This window comes from Lagopus muta, chromosome 10 (assembly GCF_023343835.1).
Source record: "Lagopus muta isolate bLagMut1 chromosome 10, bLagMut1 primary, whole genome shotgun sequence".
In the NCBI taxonomy this organism is placed as follows: Eukaryota; Metazoa; Chordata; class Aves; order Galliformes; family Phasianidae; genus Lagopus; species Lagopus muta.
The window spans coordinates 5,845,364-5,863,673 of NC_064442.1; the positions used below are offsets into that span (position 1 = coordinate 5,845,364).

At 46.9% G+C, this 18,310-nt stretch overlaps 1 long non-coding RNA gene across 1 annotated transcript; it reads right to left on the reverse strand.

Annotated features, from left to right (window-relative positions):
- Window positions 1-2,263: 2,263 nt before the first annotated feature.
- LOC125698193 (uncharacterized) lies at window positions 2,264-6,424 on the reverse strand. Its single transcript, XR_007379105.1, has 2 exons — window positions 6,370-6,424; window positions 2,264-4,177 (listed from the first exon to the last, which is right to left on the reverse strand). It is a non-coding gene; the product is annotated as an uncharacterized LOC125698193 (long non-coding RNA).
- Between the last annotated feature and the right edge of the window lie 11,886 nt (window positions 6,425-18,310).

Here is an 18,310-nt window from a genome sequence, read left to right on the forward strand (position 1 = left end):
CCGCAGAGTATCTGGCAAAGAACCATCCTTGCAGTGAGTTGCCTTTTTTTCTTTTTTGGTGGAATTGATGATTGCTGAGAACACTACACTGCTTTGTCATGATACCTTAACCTGTGCTGGTTCTTCATGGTTCCCTTGGGCCCTGCAGTCCGTAAGAGGAGGAGAAGGGAAATTTCTTTTCCCCAGCAGCCTTGTGCTTTCATCAGAGTAGCTCCCATAATGTAGCTTGCTTTCTGTAACTGTGACTTAGCAAAGGCTTCGCAAACATCCCACTCAACTGGCATGGAAAAATCCCATGGGAGACTGTTGTGTTACCATTAGTCATCAAGGCAATATAAAAATGCTTTGCTATTTTCATTCACGGAATGAATTTGAGTCATTCCACAGTACTGTTACTAAGCAATATTTCATGTCAGCTACTAAGTGAGAGTAGAGGAACCGATGATGGGGCCGAGCAGGTTGTCTCCAGGATGGTATAACATGTAAGTATATTACTGGTGGGTTGAGCAGTGCTGCAGGTTGAGATGAAAGCCAGAGAATCTTTCCCTGCTTTGGTAAAGCAGATTTCAGATTCAGGCTGGATGATTCTGAAGGAAATAGCATGTCTCTTCAGGAGTACAGTGCTTCGAAAAGCAGGAACTAAATTTAGATAGGTAGAATCCTTCTTAAGTCAAAGAAGTGACGATGCTGAGAGGAAAGCTAGGTTAAAAGCTCGTTTTGCATTTGCTGGAGGAGGTGATGAAGGGCAGGAGCTGTGCTTTCTGAGCAAACACACCATGGCAACATGTTCATGTCCACACTTCTGCCAAATTCGTTACGCTGAGGCATTCTGGAAGTGGTGGGGATAGAGGGAATAAAGCCTCCTTGCACAAAAGAGGGCAAGACCAAGCGACAGAGGAGAAAGATGAGAGGAGCATGAAGGGTACTTCTTTCCAAGGGCAAGTCAGTTCTTGAAATGAATTATTTCCACCAACTTCAGGTTACTTGCAGAGTTCAGCTGGCAGAGGCCATCTGCTCCACTTGCTTGTGGCTAAAAACCCCACTGTTTCTTAACATGGACAAATCTCAGCGGTGGATGGGGACCAAGCATTTCAGATGTAGAATACAGAGGTGCTCAGCTGGCTCCTCAGAGCAGTCCCAAATGATGTGCCATAAGCCAAGGAGTGCTGAGAGGGAGGAGGAGCTACTTGGTGAAAATAGAAGGCCGGCCTCACCCACTGCTCACGGTCATGAAAATAACCTGAATTCTTTGTTTGATGTTGCTCAGTTGCTGTTGCAAATGTGAGGCAATGTTTACCTCTATAGAAGTTGCTGTATGTGATTTAAATTGTCTAGTTAAATATTCTATAGCTATATTTAGTTAAGATTTTAAGAGCACTTGATGTGACTCATCTAATAGTATATATAAGAATATTTTTTTAATTGTAGGAATTAGTTTAAAACATAGTTTTAATAATTTGGACTGTTCAGTTCAGGTAGATCTATTTCATTGGAAAGGAATAACCATTAACCACTACATGAATGTTTTGCTTTAACATTCTGTGCATCTTACAGTGCAGATTTAATCTGATTGCGATTGTCTCTTAGTATTTGCTGCTATTTTGTGTTGCATAGTCGAGCTTGCTTTGTTCAAGAGCATTTTAAAGGCATTTTTCTGTTACAGAAAATGAAAAGAAACATTATTACAGATGTCTGCCTGCAGCTTGCTCACTGCTTACAAAATCCACTGACTGGTAACAGAGTCAAACAGAGCAAGCAAATTAGAGGCTTTCCTCTTTGTGCATGCTGTGCTGCGGAGGAAAACCCTGCACAGAATCACAGCTTTGTTACTCCAACTGCAGAAGTCAGCGTGCCATGTTTGCCTGCAGGATTAAGGCAGAAATGCACAGGTAGCATCTTCCCCTTCCCTGGAAGATGTGGAGATGACTGCAGACACTGCAGACACTTGTTCAGCACGCTAACTTGTACACAGGTCAGTGCTTATCCTAAGCTCCAAACGACTTGTAGAAGTCTAATGAACACTTAATTGCTAATGCATTTGAACATTTTGTTCATTACTGCTCCCTCTAAAGCACTGTATGTGGCATAATCTCTGCAGGGTGGCACACTATGGTTTTCATTAAGGTTTTTTCCTTTTGTTAGATGAGTTTCTGCTGCTGCAGTCTTTGTGTGAGGAGTTATCAGGACCATGCATTTTGTTTTGTGCAATTGCTTGAACTTTGTTTAAAAGTGTTTTAAGAGAATTTGTTGTTGTGACCAAAAGTTGTTTTTTTTTATATAAGAAAAATTGGTAAGACAAGTTTGAATGGACATCTCATGTTTCAGTGGAAACTGCCATCATTAAACATGTTCTTGAAACCTCTCCTTGTGCTGTTGTGCTTAGGGAAGGGGTGGGAAGGGGTTTGTCATTTGTTGAAGTGCACTGATCTTCACAGTGCCTTGCACACTGCCTTGGTACAGAGAGCTGCACGTCCCTTTGTACAGTGAGCCTGAACCAGAGCGTGACAAGGAGAGAAACTGGTTGTGACAGCACAGAAGAGAAATACATTTAGTCACACAAACTCCCTATCAATACACTAGATTGACACCTGGATTCAAAAAGCAAACATCTCTGCAATAGTGAAGATATCAGTACTGCTGGTTCCCGCCTTGTTAAGTAGCATCAAGCCCACAAACTGCAGCCCTGTTGTCCCAGGCTGTGAGACAAGTGGAGTGAACCGAGCCGTGCCCCCTCCCCGGGGTGGCCAGACTGCATGGCAGCAGTGGGCAGGCTGGGTCCTGTGCCCCTGTTCCCAATCTGAAACAATTCTGCCTTGTGGCTTTTAGGGCACACGAGATGCTGAAGAGCTAGAGACAAGCATCGGGGCAGCGAGGCACGTGGGGACTTAATGCTCATTTTAGGACTGTGAGCGAGTCCTCTGAAGGCTTCTCCTCTTGCACTATGTTATATAAAGTGAGGAGGGGCTGCTAGTTATGGGACTGTCTGATCCAGTGCCCCTTGCATGAGTCAGTTCTGCCTCTTCCCACATTCCAGAATTGCTCCTGCCTTGATGTTTTCATGCCTTATTTTAATAGCCAGACTAATTCAGTGCTATAGACGAAGGGCAGCCGCCAACCAGCCAGTGCCTTTTGAATGACATCCTGCCAAAGTGAAGTTAAATCCAGTTCAATGTGCTTATCAAAATGTAATCAGGCCTCAGCCACGAGCCAGCTGTTGTGCAAAGCTGGTGTTCATAGGCAGTTTGACCCACGGAGAGGAGCACCAGCCTAACCCAGCCATGCTCAAACAGGACTAACTCCCTCATTTAGTGCACACTGCAGAAGGGAAGATCAAATGAAAAGCAGCAGCTGCAATCTGTACACACTTGCTTTTCTGATGAGAACTCAAGTGGGAGATAAATGACCAAAAATCTGGTGTAATTTCTTAGCTAAGGGCTGAAAAGCTGGAGTTGGATAAAGATGATTGCAGCTGGGGCTCTGGGCAGAAAGGGGATGCTCATTTTAGCCTCTCTGAATTTTGACATGGAAGAAACTTGAAGCTACAAGACATCCTCACATATATATATTTTAAATGGGTCCTCTTAACAGGTTATTTTGATTTCTGGTAGAGTTCTGCACAGACCAAGGTATAACACGTCCTTTCCTTTACTGGACATGGTGTTGCTACCTTCATACAAGGTACTGCTCTCACTGGCAGCCACTGTCTGTACCCAAAAGCGTGAGGTTAACTCAATACATACTTATAATGCTGGAGAAGGGAGGGGTGCCCCTCCTGTGTCTGTCAGTGATCTTTGGATGCCTTGATACTTAAAAGTACAAAATTGTCAGTGATGTTTGGCAAGTGCTATCAAAGAGACATTAGCTTAGCACTGAGATAATTTGAATTACGCCTGACAACGAGCTCTATTAGAGTATGAAGCAGAAACGGCTCTAATTGCTTAAGACCAAGTAGTCTGTAACCAGGCTGCACAGAAACATCATTGAAGACAGTTGATCTCCCCATCAGCTGGCAATTACCAATTTCTAAGAGACCAGAAACTCTCCTAGCCTTCGTCTCCAGCAGACACTTGCTCCTCTGAGCTCAACCAACCAGGTTCCCACTTGCTTTGCTTTTCTAACGATGGTTTGCTCAGGGCATGTTCAATGAGCTGAGTTTAATTCAAAGCAGCACTTCCATCTGATGAAAAAACAACAGTACGGAACGAGTGACCGTTGCTGTTAAAGCTAAAAAGCAAACAGCCTTACCATTTCAGATACAGTTCTCCACGTCCTAATAGGCATAAAGCTAGCAGCAGGATAGGAAGGAAAAGCCTCAAAACTTTCTCTAAGCCAACAACCTGATGGGAAGATGGTGCCACATAGGTGCCCATGGACTTTGAATTAGGATTCCTCCTTCCAGCCCTGGGGGGTGAAACCACCGAAATCAAACAGCTGCAGTACAGAAAGATTGAACATGGCTGTATTTCATGCCAGGTAATGCATGTGTTTGTGCTGCCCTGTGTCTGTTAGAGGAGATACAAAGCAGTCTGGGTTGATGTGGCTGTTCCTCATCAGCCCTGATGCCAACTCAGAGTGAGCACAGTGCTGCTGATAAGCAAAGATGAATAAAACACTTCAAATCATCTTCAGCTCCTCAAGACATCACTTGTAAAGCCCTCACACCCCCAAGCTGTTCCCCCCTGCTGCCATCAGTTTCCAGATCGCCTCTGCCCTGGTACAAATATATTTAGCTGGAAAGCAGCTCTTCTTTACAGACATTTCTCTCGTCTCCTGCCCTCAATTCGTGAAGGTTTAGCTCGGGTCAAGAACATTTGACATTTCCCCACTTCATTTCTGCCTGGCTGTCAGCAGCATTGTCTCAGCAGTGCCTTCTGGGCAGTGTCTGCCATCACCTGGCTCCATCCCATTCCTCGCTTAAGGACTCCTAAAGGCACGGAGCCCACCAGTGTTATTTCTCAGGTAAACAGGAAAAAGAGGCTTTCAAAGTACCTCTTGTTCTCTAAGGAGGTCAGACCACTTCAAGGTGTTGACGGTGAGCAAATGCTGTCAGTGCCAGGAAATGGATGAGGGGGTCCCTGCCCTTCCGCCCTCCTTGCCACCGGCGCTTGGCCACAAAAGCCCTGAATTCCTCCTTGCCATGCCCAACAGTTATGGGCTAGCAATGCCCTCATAAAGTCACAGCAAAAGAGAGATATGGCGGGTTCTTTTAGAGCAACTGCCAAACCATTGCTGTAACCACCAGCTGCCAGGGATGGGCCTCCATAGAACAGCAGACATGGCTCATGCTTTGCCTTGACAGCAACCAAATTAAATAGGACTTCACTCAAGCCTCCACTCTGAGCTCCTGTTGTTGAAGTCAGGTCTGTTTAAGCAGGATTAGCATTCCCAAAGCCTGCTAAGCTTAAAGAAAGCAATGGTACCTCTTGGGATGCCCATGGACTGGGGGAGCCCCGTGCTGAAGAGCTGCTATTTAATGAGCTGTTCAAATGAACAACTTCCTTTGTCCCTCCGTGTATGCACACCATTTTTAAAATCACATATTTACAACACATTGTTTGCAGCTGTTCAAGGAAACAAATGATTTGCTTTTAACGTAATCACTATCAGAAGTAAATTATTCAGCACTTGCTGCTCGGAAGTTAGAAAGGGAGCCTGGATTTCTTTATAGTTTCTTCCTCTTTTTTATAATAGATATACAAGCTGCAGGGCACACTTTTATGCTCCTGTAGCCGAGATTTTGTGGAATTGACTAATAATCTATTTTGCATATTTATAAACACTTTATCATTTATTAATGGGACGTTTCAGGAGTAAATTCATAATCCTGCCATATGATCTCAGCCTTTCACAGAAAAATGGTTGCTCGTGTCAAAGAGCTCTAAATGAGAGCTGGCGTAACAAAGAAATGAGTGAGAATATCTCATTAGCAAGAAAGCAAACAAGCAGGAGCTTTTTGTGAGAGCAAATACCCACACGCACACAAGACAGCTCACAACACCACATTAGATGTCAAATACAGAACACACTTCAGATGTATCAATTCCCCACCCTGCCTGCAATAAAGCCTACAATAGCATAGCACAGGCCTATTGCCATACAAAAACACTGCTCTAACACACCCTGCTCTCACTCTCCAAATTGCCATTGCCACACTCAGGCTCACAACCTCTGAGCATCGTATGTTTCAGATACTACTAGCAGCAGATGCAAACTAAAGACCAAATACAGATCTCCTGCCCACCCTCACATCCCACACTGCTGCTACAGGAAATCACAGACAGCTCAAGCACTGCCCACATCAAAGTTCAGTTTTCAGACATCTCATCCCCTAAATAAATAGGAAAAAAAAAAACTCCAGTCTTTTCCTACCTGTCCCTGGGAAATCGCTGGAGATCCACGAGCAAGCCCCTAACAAACAAGTGACTGCACCACCTGCACTGAGCCCTCTACTTGTGCCCTTTATAACTTTTGGGCCCTGAGCAGCATCCCATCAACGACCCAATGCCCTCCAGCTGCCCTCCTTGGTCAGGAGCCTCTCCCATCCTACTCCTCGCCATTCAGACCCAGGTGGAGGAATAAGGCTGCAAATCGAAAACAGAGCTTGCAGAGGTGTAGGTGTGAGCTGTAAGGTTCTGAGTTTTGTAGACTGATTGAATTTCAGCTTTTTAACTTCAAGGCTGATACTGAGTTCTCAGCATCGTGGAGAGCTGCTGTGCAATTTGCCCCACACTGGAGGCACCAAGGGGCTGCTGCTGTTAGGGGGCAAATTCCCCCAGGGGGTGATGCTTTCAGCACACGTTTTATTTTATTTTTCTGAAAGGAGCTCCAAATATTTGAAGTTTTCACTGAGTTTTGCTGGAAGCAGAGCTGCAGTGCTCTGTCTGCTGACAGAGAGCAGGTGGGGAAGAGCAGGAGCAGATAGGAGGTGAATCATGCTGCAGCCTGGTGGTGTACCCAAGCGTAGCAGCACGTCATTGATGCCATTTAATTGTTCCCTGCAACTCGGATAATGGGGAAGACATTAGTAATAATAGCAGCTTCATTATGTTCCTTTTTGATGTACCATCTAAAAAGCTGAAATCTGAACAAGGACATTAGGAACCCAGAGTCTGAGGCTTCCGGTGGCATTTTGTTTTTCTGCAGAACCTGAAAATACCTCAATGAAGCTTATTAAACTTTAATGTAAATGCGTGCAAACATAGAAAACTTGCATGCAGAATACAAATAACAAGGTGTCAGCCACGGAGGCCTTTGCAGCACTGAGTTTTTCACTCCACTTCTTTGACCACTCCCAAAAAAATGCATAGTGTGCATAGTCAGAGAGCCCTTATGTGCAGCTGCTCCTATTCAGCACAGAGCAAAGCAGATCTTGTGGGAAGCCCTGCTGGGATGGAGCTAGGAAAGTGCAGAGGACAAATTAATTCTACCAGGAGTTGGACTCCATGATCCTTATAGGTACCTTCCAGCTTGAGTTTTTCATGATTTCTGCAGCCTTTGCCAGCATGAAGCTCAGCACAGACCCTGCTCCTTGCCGTGGGCAGTGCTGTACATCATCTCACCCTATGGACCCACCCAGCTCTTTGGCATGTTCTGATGGCCAGCTTTCATCTGTCGGTGTGGGACTGCAGAGTGCCCAGAGGACTTCCAGCCTGCATTAGGCTTCAGCTGAGCACTTCTGGAGGGCTCCTGCCCAAATCCAGCTGAGGTGTGCTGAAGGACAGGGGGAGGTGGATTTAGTGTGCAGCCAGTGCCTGGCTGATGAGCGCTTGTCGTATTCTCACAATGTGGACACTTCATTTTGTTTCTTTTCTTTTGCCCTCCCTGCAGCAATACAAGGATAGCATCACCACCAGTATATATGTGCACATTACTACACACACAGCCACAGTGCGGGCTGCAGCCACTGCTGCTATGAGTTTTCCCAGCACTGCTGGGAGCACTCATTGCAAGGAAAGAACTCAAAGCAACAGCAGCAGCCCGGAGCCACAGGAGGTGAGAAAACTGTCTGCACATCAGCTGAGATTTCACAGCAATGAGATGTGGTCTATGCAATGTCTTGCATTCATATATGGGACCCCAAAACGATGCTCAGTGCAGCCTTGCTGTGTCTCTAATGCCTGTCCTCATTTGGCTTGTTGAATTGACATGTGTTGTTTTAAACATCCTCCCTACCTTGCAGGCTTGTGAGGGCTTTTTCTTTTACCTTACCGACAAAATCCAGCTGCTTTTATTCATATTTCTCATAGCTAAAGATACTCCGAGTATTGAAGTGATGTGATGGATGCAGTGAAGATGAAGTCTGAAGGGATCAGTGGAATTGGCACTTTGGTTAAAAAAGATGGATAAGGCATATGAAACACCCTGCGTATTCCTTTATTCACAAAAAGAACCTGCCAGGGTTTGGGTTTATTTTTGCTGACCCTGTTCTACATACTAGAAAGATAGCAGGAATGATAAAATTCCTTTTGTTACCTTCCTGTAAGGCAAAAATAGACAAAGCTGTGTCCATAGATACCTTTACACTGAGACGTGACTCTGGCTAGATCAGACTGAAGATCAGTGGCCTACATTTCCCAGGCTTAAAACTGCACAACTGGATATTAGGGTATTATTCAGGTTGGATATTAGGAACAATTTCTTGTCAGAGAGAGCAGTGATGCAGTGGCACAGCTGCACAGGGAGGTGGTGCAGTCACTGTCCCTGGAGGTGTGCAGGAACCGTGGGGATGTGGCACTGAGGGACGTGGGCAGTGGGCATGGTGGGGGTGGATCAGCAGGCGGACTGAGTGGTTTTATGGGCTTTTTCAACCTTTATCATTCTATGATTGGTGAGATCCAGAGGTTTGACACTGGATTTCAGGCTGTGTGCAGGTTATGAGCCAGGACACCAGCAGTCCGGTGCCAGCTCTGTGCAATTAGCGGCCCTCTCTAATTACAAACACAAAGTGTGCAACCTTCCTTCTGTGCAACTTGCTCCTTCCCAGCATTTAGCACTGCCGAAGCTTTAACAAGGGATCAAGTGCAAGAAACCCTCTTCACCTGCCTTGACATTAACTAAAGAAGTTATTAGTGCCATAAACATTCTACCTTGTTGTTTCAAGCCTCGCTGCAGAGCATTTTGTAGAACTTGAGTGCAAATAGAGACCCCGTGGCTTTTGTCAAAATACTGAATGTAGAGTTCTCTGTTCGCTTGCTTCCTGACATTAATGATAGCAATCATCCCCCACTGCTCCTAAGCCTCTTTGCAAAAGGCTGGGCCCAGTCTCCTCTGCAGTCATGTGTGTCCATTCCACATGGGGATCACCTGGAGGGACTTCAGCTCTATTTGGCCACGCTGGGAGGAGGCAGTGGGAGATCCCATGCGTAGGGAGATGTCACAGGCAGAACACAATCCCCAGAGCAGGGTTATCTCAGCACATCATACACTTGTATGCACAATCCCTGCCCACTTGCTGTGTTTTTACCCACCCATAGGAGCACACCCTGCAGGGATCAGCCTGCCCCGAAACAACAGTTCAGTTTGTGAACCTATCCGCACCCGATATGCAAGTGTTAAGTCTCAGCTCATTTCACATCTCTCTTTAAAACCACCTCTGAAGCGATGGGTCCCCTCGGACTAATACTGAAGGAATGATTGCGGCTTCCCTGGGACAGCCTGCACGATGGGCACCGATTAATCACGCCTCAGTTACAGAGCAAACCCAACCTCACAGAGAATGGTAAGACCCCAAACGCTTCCTGCTGTAGCTGTGAGGTTTTAGTTAAAGTTCTCCAGCAATTTCTCTCCAAGAGCTGTAACGAGGTGGGCTGCTGTTGTTCTCCTCCTTTGGAAAACAGAGAACTGCAGCAGAGATGCAAAATTATCTTCAAGTTCACACCAGTTTCAAGGCCTGCCCAGGAGAACCAGGAATATTTTCCCATTAAATCTACTTCTGATGAAATGTTCAGTTCCCATAGCAAAGCCATCTGCTTCATGGAGGGGCACGAAGGCACGGTACATCCAAACTGCAATTCCAGGGGAGCATTTCAGCAGCACAGCAACCGTTGGCAGGACTGAAAGCTTTTCGTCTTTCTAAATCCCACTGCATGTGTGTCTGTGCAGTTTCTCCTCTGTGAAAACTCTGTGAAAGCTTTCATCTCCATCCCCAAGGAAAGCAAAGACTGAGACATCGCCGTTCTCTGAAGGGCAGAGATGTTCTTTCCCTGTCTGGTGAGTGGGATGGGATTGGAAGTGTGGAGGCGTGGAACAGCACTGCTTGTCCTGCTCACAGCTCCTCTCCATCCTGCAGTGAACCACCAAGTGACAGGGCACTGGGGGACGTGGTGAGTGGGCAAGGTGGTGATGGTTGATGGTTGGACTGGTTGGGCTGACGGTTGGTTTTCAGTCCGTTCCCTAGGAAAAGAGTAAATATGTGTCCCACCTCCAAGTTCTGATCAGCGTTATGACGTCTCTCAAGGTTTCCCAAAGGAAGAGCTTCTCACAATCTCCTTGCTGGTAGGAGTCCCTTGGCACTGCCTTTCCCCATTCCTCCCTCCTGCTTTATTACAGCGAGCCCACGGCGAGGCTTCATTCCTTTTTTATGAAACGCCTTGCAGTCCATTTACCAGCACACTGTAAAATCGACACGTTAATAATTAAAGCTACAGCTGTCAAAATAAATGGCCGAGGTCCATTTTGGCAACGCTATGAAATATTATCCCACCACGCTGAGGAGGGGCTGTTTTTCTGTTGCCGTCGCGTGCTCGCAGCCAGGAGGCAGGCAGTGCCCTGCCATCAGCAGCAGTGGGATTAGTTCAAATTAGAGCAGCCACGGTGACAAATGGAACGGCGACTGCAGGCTGACCCAGCACGGCTCATTTTGTCCCTGTTTCTGAAAGAAGAGGCACAAAATGACCACACAGTGCCGGATGGGAAGGGCTCTGCAGGTGTTTCGTGCTGACCTGCAGGCCTTCTGCTCACTGTCAGCTCCACTCTCTCCTCCCAGCAATAAATCAGCAAAACCACACTTCCCAAAACTCCCAACCCTCTGCTTTCTCTCCCGTTCGGGCTGACTTCCATGTGGTTTTTCCCCCCTATTCCTGAGCGTGAAGGTCCTGACCCAGAGCTGCAGCCACAGTGCAGATGATAGTAAGTTCTGGGCTGGGAGCTGTGGGTGAGCATTGAGCGCTGCAGGGATGGGGAGAGCTGCTATGGAAGCTCACACCGTATTTTTTCCCTGGTCATATGACATGTTGAGGTTTTGAAGCCACAGCTCTTGAACTCAAGATTATTTGAGATGCTCCGCTTTCATGCATACAACAAAGGCTGCGAGCTTCTGGCCCTTGTGGTTACAGGCAAAAGGCTTGGGAAAAATAAAAAGACCGTGAGAAGTGGTGAAAAATAACAAAATTAAAAATAGATGGCATATAGGAGGATTCCCGCAGGTATTACTCTGAGATAACTTTGTGATTTGGGGGGAAGGCTGAGCTGCAGGGCTACCAGCTCGTAGCCTGCTCTTCCTTCCCAGCAGAGATGCACCCCCACCAGTCCCATCCTTGTGGTCTGAGCTGCCCCTGTGGGGCCCTGGGTTATCCCCAAAGCCAGCACTGGGCACGTGGCAGGAACGTGCCACAGCTGGGAGAGGCAGCAGGTCCATCTGCCAGCATTAATTACTGTGACAAGATGCTAAGGTCCTGTTTAGCAGTCTGATGTTAGTGACGTTTCCCACATCACCCACTCTGTGTTCACCATTGCTGCTAAACCTTATTGCAATGAGAGTTTTAGCCATGTTTTGTCTCTGGACCTGCCACTCAGTTGTTCCCTGGTCCTCCCAGAGCCTCTTACACCAACCCATTCTGACCCAGCAATGCCCCAAAAGCAGTGTTTAAGTGGTTGGCCACACTGTTAAGCACCAAGCTGTGTTTTCAGGTGCCCAGCTTTAGCTGTGGAAATTATGGCAAAACCTCTTCATCTCTTTCCTTTGTGGTGTGAGGATAACAGCAGAGGGGCACTGTCATAGATCACACCGAGCACTTTGTATGAGGATGTTCCTTGGAGAACCTGGGGGCATTTGGAAGTGCAAATCCCAGATCAGTTTGCAATTGGCCTTAGATGACAGTTCAGATGGTTTTCTTCCCACACCTATTGCTTTCCCTTGGGTCCAGGCACATTTGCAAAGGATTTTCCAGCTCCTCCCCAGCAGCACAGGGTGCCCAGTGGTGGATCTCCATGGTCTCACGGCTCTCTTTGCCCTTGCAGGAGTGACACTGCTGGGCCATGCCTTCTCCTTGGTGGGGGAGCATCCCGCATGAGTGCTGTGCTCTGAATTCTCCACCTTCTAGGATGTGTCCGAGCCCTTTGGGTGGCTTTGAGATGCCACCTCCTCCGGGTCTTGTTAAAGCGCTTCATCAGTGCCCATCTTCCCCTGCGGGGCTGACCTTTTGCTCATTGCTGCTGTTGCTACCTGACTGGGATCACCTCCGAAGAAAGGTTGCCATGGCGATTCCATATTCAGCTCAGCCAAAAAATCCAGCTTCTGTATCTTATTAAATGCTCCTTTTCAAAGACCTTACGTGTGGGGAGCCACGGCCGGGGGCTGCCTGTGCACATCACCACGAGGAGTTGGTCACCTTACCCCAGTGCCGTGCCCAGAAGGGTTTTTTGTCATGGTTGGCTGAAAGCTTGGGGTTTGTAAACTATTAGCGTTCCTATGAAAACACTTCTCTGCAAAACGTCAGTCAGCCTTTTCAAGGGGATTTTTTCACAGCTCTCATCTAAACTCCACTGTCAAATGTCAGGAGCGGATGTTTAATGAGGATCGGTTGGAAGCCCTAATTGGATGGGTATTCAACAGGCTTTTTTCTTTCTTCTTTCTATTTTTTTAACAGTTGTTGTTTTATCCTTGGGCCTCTGTTTTCGCAGAGATTCTCCTTAAGTTTTAGAAGCTAATCTCCATTTTAAGCTCAGCACGCGTGGGTCCTCGGGGGCTACTTGCAGTGGGCTTTCATTGAGTGCACCTGGAGGGCAGGGAGAACACCCACCCCAACTGTCTGCCCCAACAACAGGGAGCATTTTGGGGCGTTACTGGTCCATCTCCTGCAAAAGGATGGCTGAGTGTGCAGGCAAATGTCAGGTCTGAAGGCAGCAGAGTGGTGGGTTCTCCCACTCCCAAAGGTTCTCCCTCCTCTGTGCATATGCAATGGCATGAAGAAGGGGTATTCAGTGTTTGTCTCTAGATGGATCTTGGTATCATATGGTCTGATTTTTGGGCGCTCCTCTGTGGAGCCAGGAGTTGGTTGTGCAGTAGGTGACAAACCTTTCTGTAGACATGTCCTGCCCCAAATTCATAATGCCTGCATGCCCCGCAGCATCCGCTCTGGGCATCATTACCTCCCATCCATCACACAGCAGCATTCATTTCCCACCCGCGGTCACACTGCCTTTGCAACAGGTGCTGCAGGAAGCATTTTGAGCCATCTGTCACCAAACACGCCGTGCTGCATCACCACAGATATTCCTGCTGATATCCTATGAGCCGTGCTGGGACCATCCCAGCCCAAACCCAACACCCCACACCCGGTGCTCCCATTCCTGACATCCCTGTGCCAGATGTGCCCGGTGCTGAGCAGCCGCTTGGCTCAGAGCTCCCTGCACTTACTGCTGCATCCCAACAGCAAAACCTTTCTGAAATGGTTTGTTTTTGCATCTGAACTCAGTGCTCTGACACCTCCATACAAACCATTGTTCTTTGATTTTTCTCCCCCCCCAACAAAAAACCACAAAATTTATAGCAGATGATTATAAAAACATCCCGGTTTCCTATAGCTGTGCTTTTATTGCTTTTTTAATTAAAACCTTGGGAGGACCATAAAAGACCCATCACAGATGTGAGTGTTTCCATCCACACTGAACACACAGAACAGAGCACCACCGCAGCTCTGCCCCATCGCTCCCCATTTCCATCCCTTTGGCTGGGAAGCGGCCGCTGTTCCACCACACACATAACACCTTCTCTCCATCCCTAATTGCATTCCATTTCACATGTGCAGTTACCAGAATGACTTCTTCCAAAAATAAACCATGAGATGTTCAGAGCTGCCTGGCTTCCCCAGCCAAGGAATTGCAGCCTTTCTGCTCTCTCCTGGACATTCTAAGAGCGGGCTGGCATGCACATAAACCTGCCCTTCTCATAAAAGCACCAGGAAAATGCCCTGAAGGCTGTGCTCGAGGCAGCTGAGCCCCACAGGTTACACACCATAATGCCCGCCCCGTCGTTTCAAGGCATTTGTGATGGTGTCTTAAGTCAGCAACCTCAACAACTCCCCTGGTCTCCAGCCAGGAATAAAAGCGCTGAAGGAAATCAGGCCACAGTAATTTCCCCAAACCACAGAGCTAACATGCATGGTAATTAATTCCTTTAGTGGAGAGAGGTTTTTCTAGCTGCTATGAACTCTCCCAGGGGCTGACACAATAGCACGTCTCCTTGGCGGTCAGACTGCCTGCCCACGGCTTTCATCGCGCATCCCACGGCATTCCATGGAACGTTCACAAGTCCTCCAGCACCGTGCCTGCAGCAGAGCTGCTGATCTCTGGCCTTGGGCACAGGGATGTGCCCTTAGAGGGGGCGAGTGAAGCAGCATTGCCAGGCTCTGGCCTTCAGGTTGTGTCCCAGCACACACTGCCTTCCCAATGCAAGGAACAGCACAGCATGCCAGCACCCAGCATCCTTGGGGGCATGCAATCCATTTTAAATAGAAAAAAAATCCAAGTCCAAAGCTCGTGGTTTGTATTGACAAGGTAATTTTTCTGACAATTGTCTTCGCTGTGGAAGAACTTCAAAAATCTTTTCTTCAGCTTCCTTATGTTTGCCATTGAAAGTTTCCTAAATTGTGCATGCAAATCTCTAAATCTGATCACAGATGGAGTGTAAATACCACGTTATGAAGTTGAAGGACACAGCCTCCCTTCTGGGGAATAATATATTGCAGTAATTTGATGATTTTTGTTTTGTTTTCTTTTAACCACGCTTCCTTCAAAGCTTCCATCCACAACACAACATTCACCCACCCCTCTAACTAACTTGTTATTTTACAGCAAGTAAAACGAAACTGGAGACAAATGGCTGTTGTTTAGTGCCATTAGTTTCAATGGCTTTACACAATATTTGAGTCATTGGCTCGCTTCTTGCTTTGGAGGAAGCCCAAATCTGGATGAATCTACGCGCTTTACAAACCATCCATGGGGCCAGGCCAGGCCTGCCTAACAGATGCAGGTCCATATGCTTTGGCTCTGCACCCATATGGAACACTGACGTGCAGTCCAGGAGCAGAGCGTGCCACTGCTCCTCTTTTCAAGCAACCTCCCATCCAAAGTCATTTGCAGACATGAGAGCAGCTAAGCAAGCTCACTGGAACCTGTACAGAAGACACTGCAAGACTGATGGTCCAAGAATAATATTTTCCTTGCTCTGTGGTTCCTGCTGAAACCTAAATTGCAACATTTTCTAGAAAGCCATTTGTTAGGCTTTCCCAAGTGCTCGTTACAAAGCCCATTGCACTCCTATAATGTGCTTTAACCTTTGCTGCACAGGCCGTGCAAGAACACGGAGTGCTTCATTGGCGCTCGCTGGAGGGATCTCTCCAGGCAACCAAAGCAGCAAACAGCTGGGGCTGTGTCACAACGCCTGGAGGGGTTGGTTCACAAGAAGCACAGGATTGGCATCAGATGGCCTGCCACCATTTCAACATAGCCGGGCTTAGCTTGTGCCGCTGGCTGCGCTCCTCCAGCAGCACTAGATGGCTTCTTCTGGCCAGGAGCTTTGGGGAAGATCTGGATGGCTTTAGGTGTTTGGCAGTGCTGTTTTTCCCAGTGCTTAATCCTTGCTCAATCTCTGTATTTTTTTTTTTTTTGGTCATTGATGCAATGTAACAGATACAGCTCAGTCCTGTTTGGAGCACAGGAGTAGTAAACTCAGCACCTGCGCAGTCTTAAAGGAGATCTGGGTTCCCATCCCAAGCTATAAAACAAGTACATTGTTTATATTTCATTTTATTATTAGTTTTATTATTAACACCATTCATTTTATTTATAGGGCCACTCTTCTGCCTTGTGCTCCTTCTTAAAGAGCTGTTTAAAGAGATGAGTGCTAGGAATGCCCATGTCAAATGGGAGATATTTCCACCCATGGTGCTCAGCTCATGCACTGAGTTGCGAGAGCACCAGTGTGGGAAGGGTTTAGTGGGAGCTGACTGCGATTCCCACAGAACTGCTCTTAAAATTGCTTGGAAATGCTGTTAAGCAACTAAATGCCTTTGCCTTCAGCTGGATTATGAGTGCAATTGGCATGTGACAGCTTTGCTCGTGAATCGAACGGAGCCAAACGGGAGCGATTCCCAGCTGGAAAAGGAGCTTATTGCCCAATGCCTTGATATTGCTAATACTGAGGGAGAAGTTCATCCTCTTGAGAGGATGATGATTTTTTGGTTATCATTCAGACCTCTGTTCAGAGCCTTTCTCAGTCATTTCTTTACAAAAATAGGTGATGAGTAATCATCTGGGCAGTGAAAAATAATGCATGGAGTCCATTACCCGATTGTGGTGGGCTCTCCAGTCTGGAGCTGAAGCTGGAAGCGCCATAATATCCACAGTGAGGTGACCTGACATGGAGCTGGGATTTGAGCCATCCCAGGATGTCACACACAAGATTAGCCTGCTCATGGCATCTGCTCCTCTCAATGGTCCTGCAGCTGGGCAGGTACTGCGTTCACAAAGCACTTGTGAAACGTGAGTAATTCAACAAGGAAAAGGATAGGGACACCAAATGGGTGGAACAGTGTGTGGTTAACAAAGCACCACACCGGAGATCACACACTTGGTTTTACCTCTTGATGCTGAAGGGCACTCTGGAGCAAACCACACACCTGTCATCCCATCTCAAAGCTTCAAGCTTTAATTTCCATAGTTTCAATCTTCTCTGGCACAAAATTGGGTTCTTTTTTTTTTTTTTTTTTTTTTTTTTAAAGAAGTGATGCTCAAAAAGACAGCATCTCTCTCTATTAAGATCTGTATAGATGGTGCAAAGGACCACCAGAGCAATACCCTGTAACAGTGCAAGGTAATGAGCAAGACATCCCCTGAGAGAGCCACACTCACATCAATATATGTGAGTACCTACCTTTGTTCCATCACAGCACGATGAGCCAAGCTAAACCTTCAGGAGGGTCCTCATTCAGCTTGCCCAAGCCCTGCTTCAGGGTCTGTAATGACAGGCTCATTCCTTGAGCTTTGGACGAGCCTTGACAGGGCGTGAAGTTATCCAGCAAGCAGCAGCCCAGTCCCCAAACTCTCCTACACGAAACAGGCTCTAAAGCGGTCCAGTGGCAGGGGCCAAGGTTGGTAAAGCTGAGTCCCAGCTATCTGCTGCAGACAGAAGGCACAACACACTCCCAGCAGGGATTTGGATTGGCCACAAGTGCAGCACACAAATAGCCTTGTACCTGCCACAGGTCCCTTCTCTTCCCTTTTCTCCCTATTTAACTGGCGAGGGTGTTTTACAGTCTTACCCCATCAATACATCACAACTGCACATCTGTTTCATTTCTCGTATTTTTATTCAAAAAAAGAAGGTTTGCTAACAGCGATCAGTACCGTGGCCCAGGCCCCTCCATACAACAGCTGACTTCAGCAGTCCTGGGCCTTCATCTCCATCCCTGCCTCCTCCGTACCAAACCAGGGACTTCACAACCACTCCTGAATCACGGGATGCTCCTTGACACTTCAGATGGCTTCTATCTTGCAATGTCACTCTTTGCCTCCTCCTGTCTCAGGAAACCTCAGCAGCTTAAGCAGAGGCTCACAGCCAGATTTAGCTTTATCCTGTCACTAAACTCAGTAAAAAGAAAGTTAAGAAAAAAAAAAACAAAAACCCAACAACCTAAACAGGTTTAAAAAGCATACATAAAATCAATCATTTTCTGGAGCTGGAAAGAAACGTTCCCCAGTGGCAGATTAGCCCACATTTATCCACTATAAAGTTGCTTACACCTTAATCTTCGGCATCTTCATCTGACACTAATTAGCAGGCTGGAGGTTCCTATGGGCATCATACTGTCTACATCCCAAAACATGAAAGAGAGCTCTTCCTTTTACCACTTGAAGCACTTTGCTTTTAAAGAAACAATATCAAGTATACCAGACCCAGGAGGTACACTTCTTAAACCTCAAAACCACAGTGGTATTAGGAGGCACAAAGGTGCAGAAAACTTGCCAGGAAAGCACTGCAACTCACACCCAGGGCTCGGCTGTGCAACATTATTTGCTCACACACAAATTA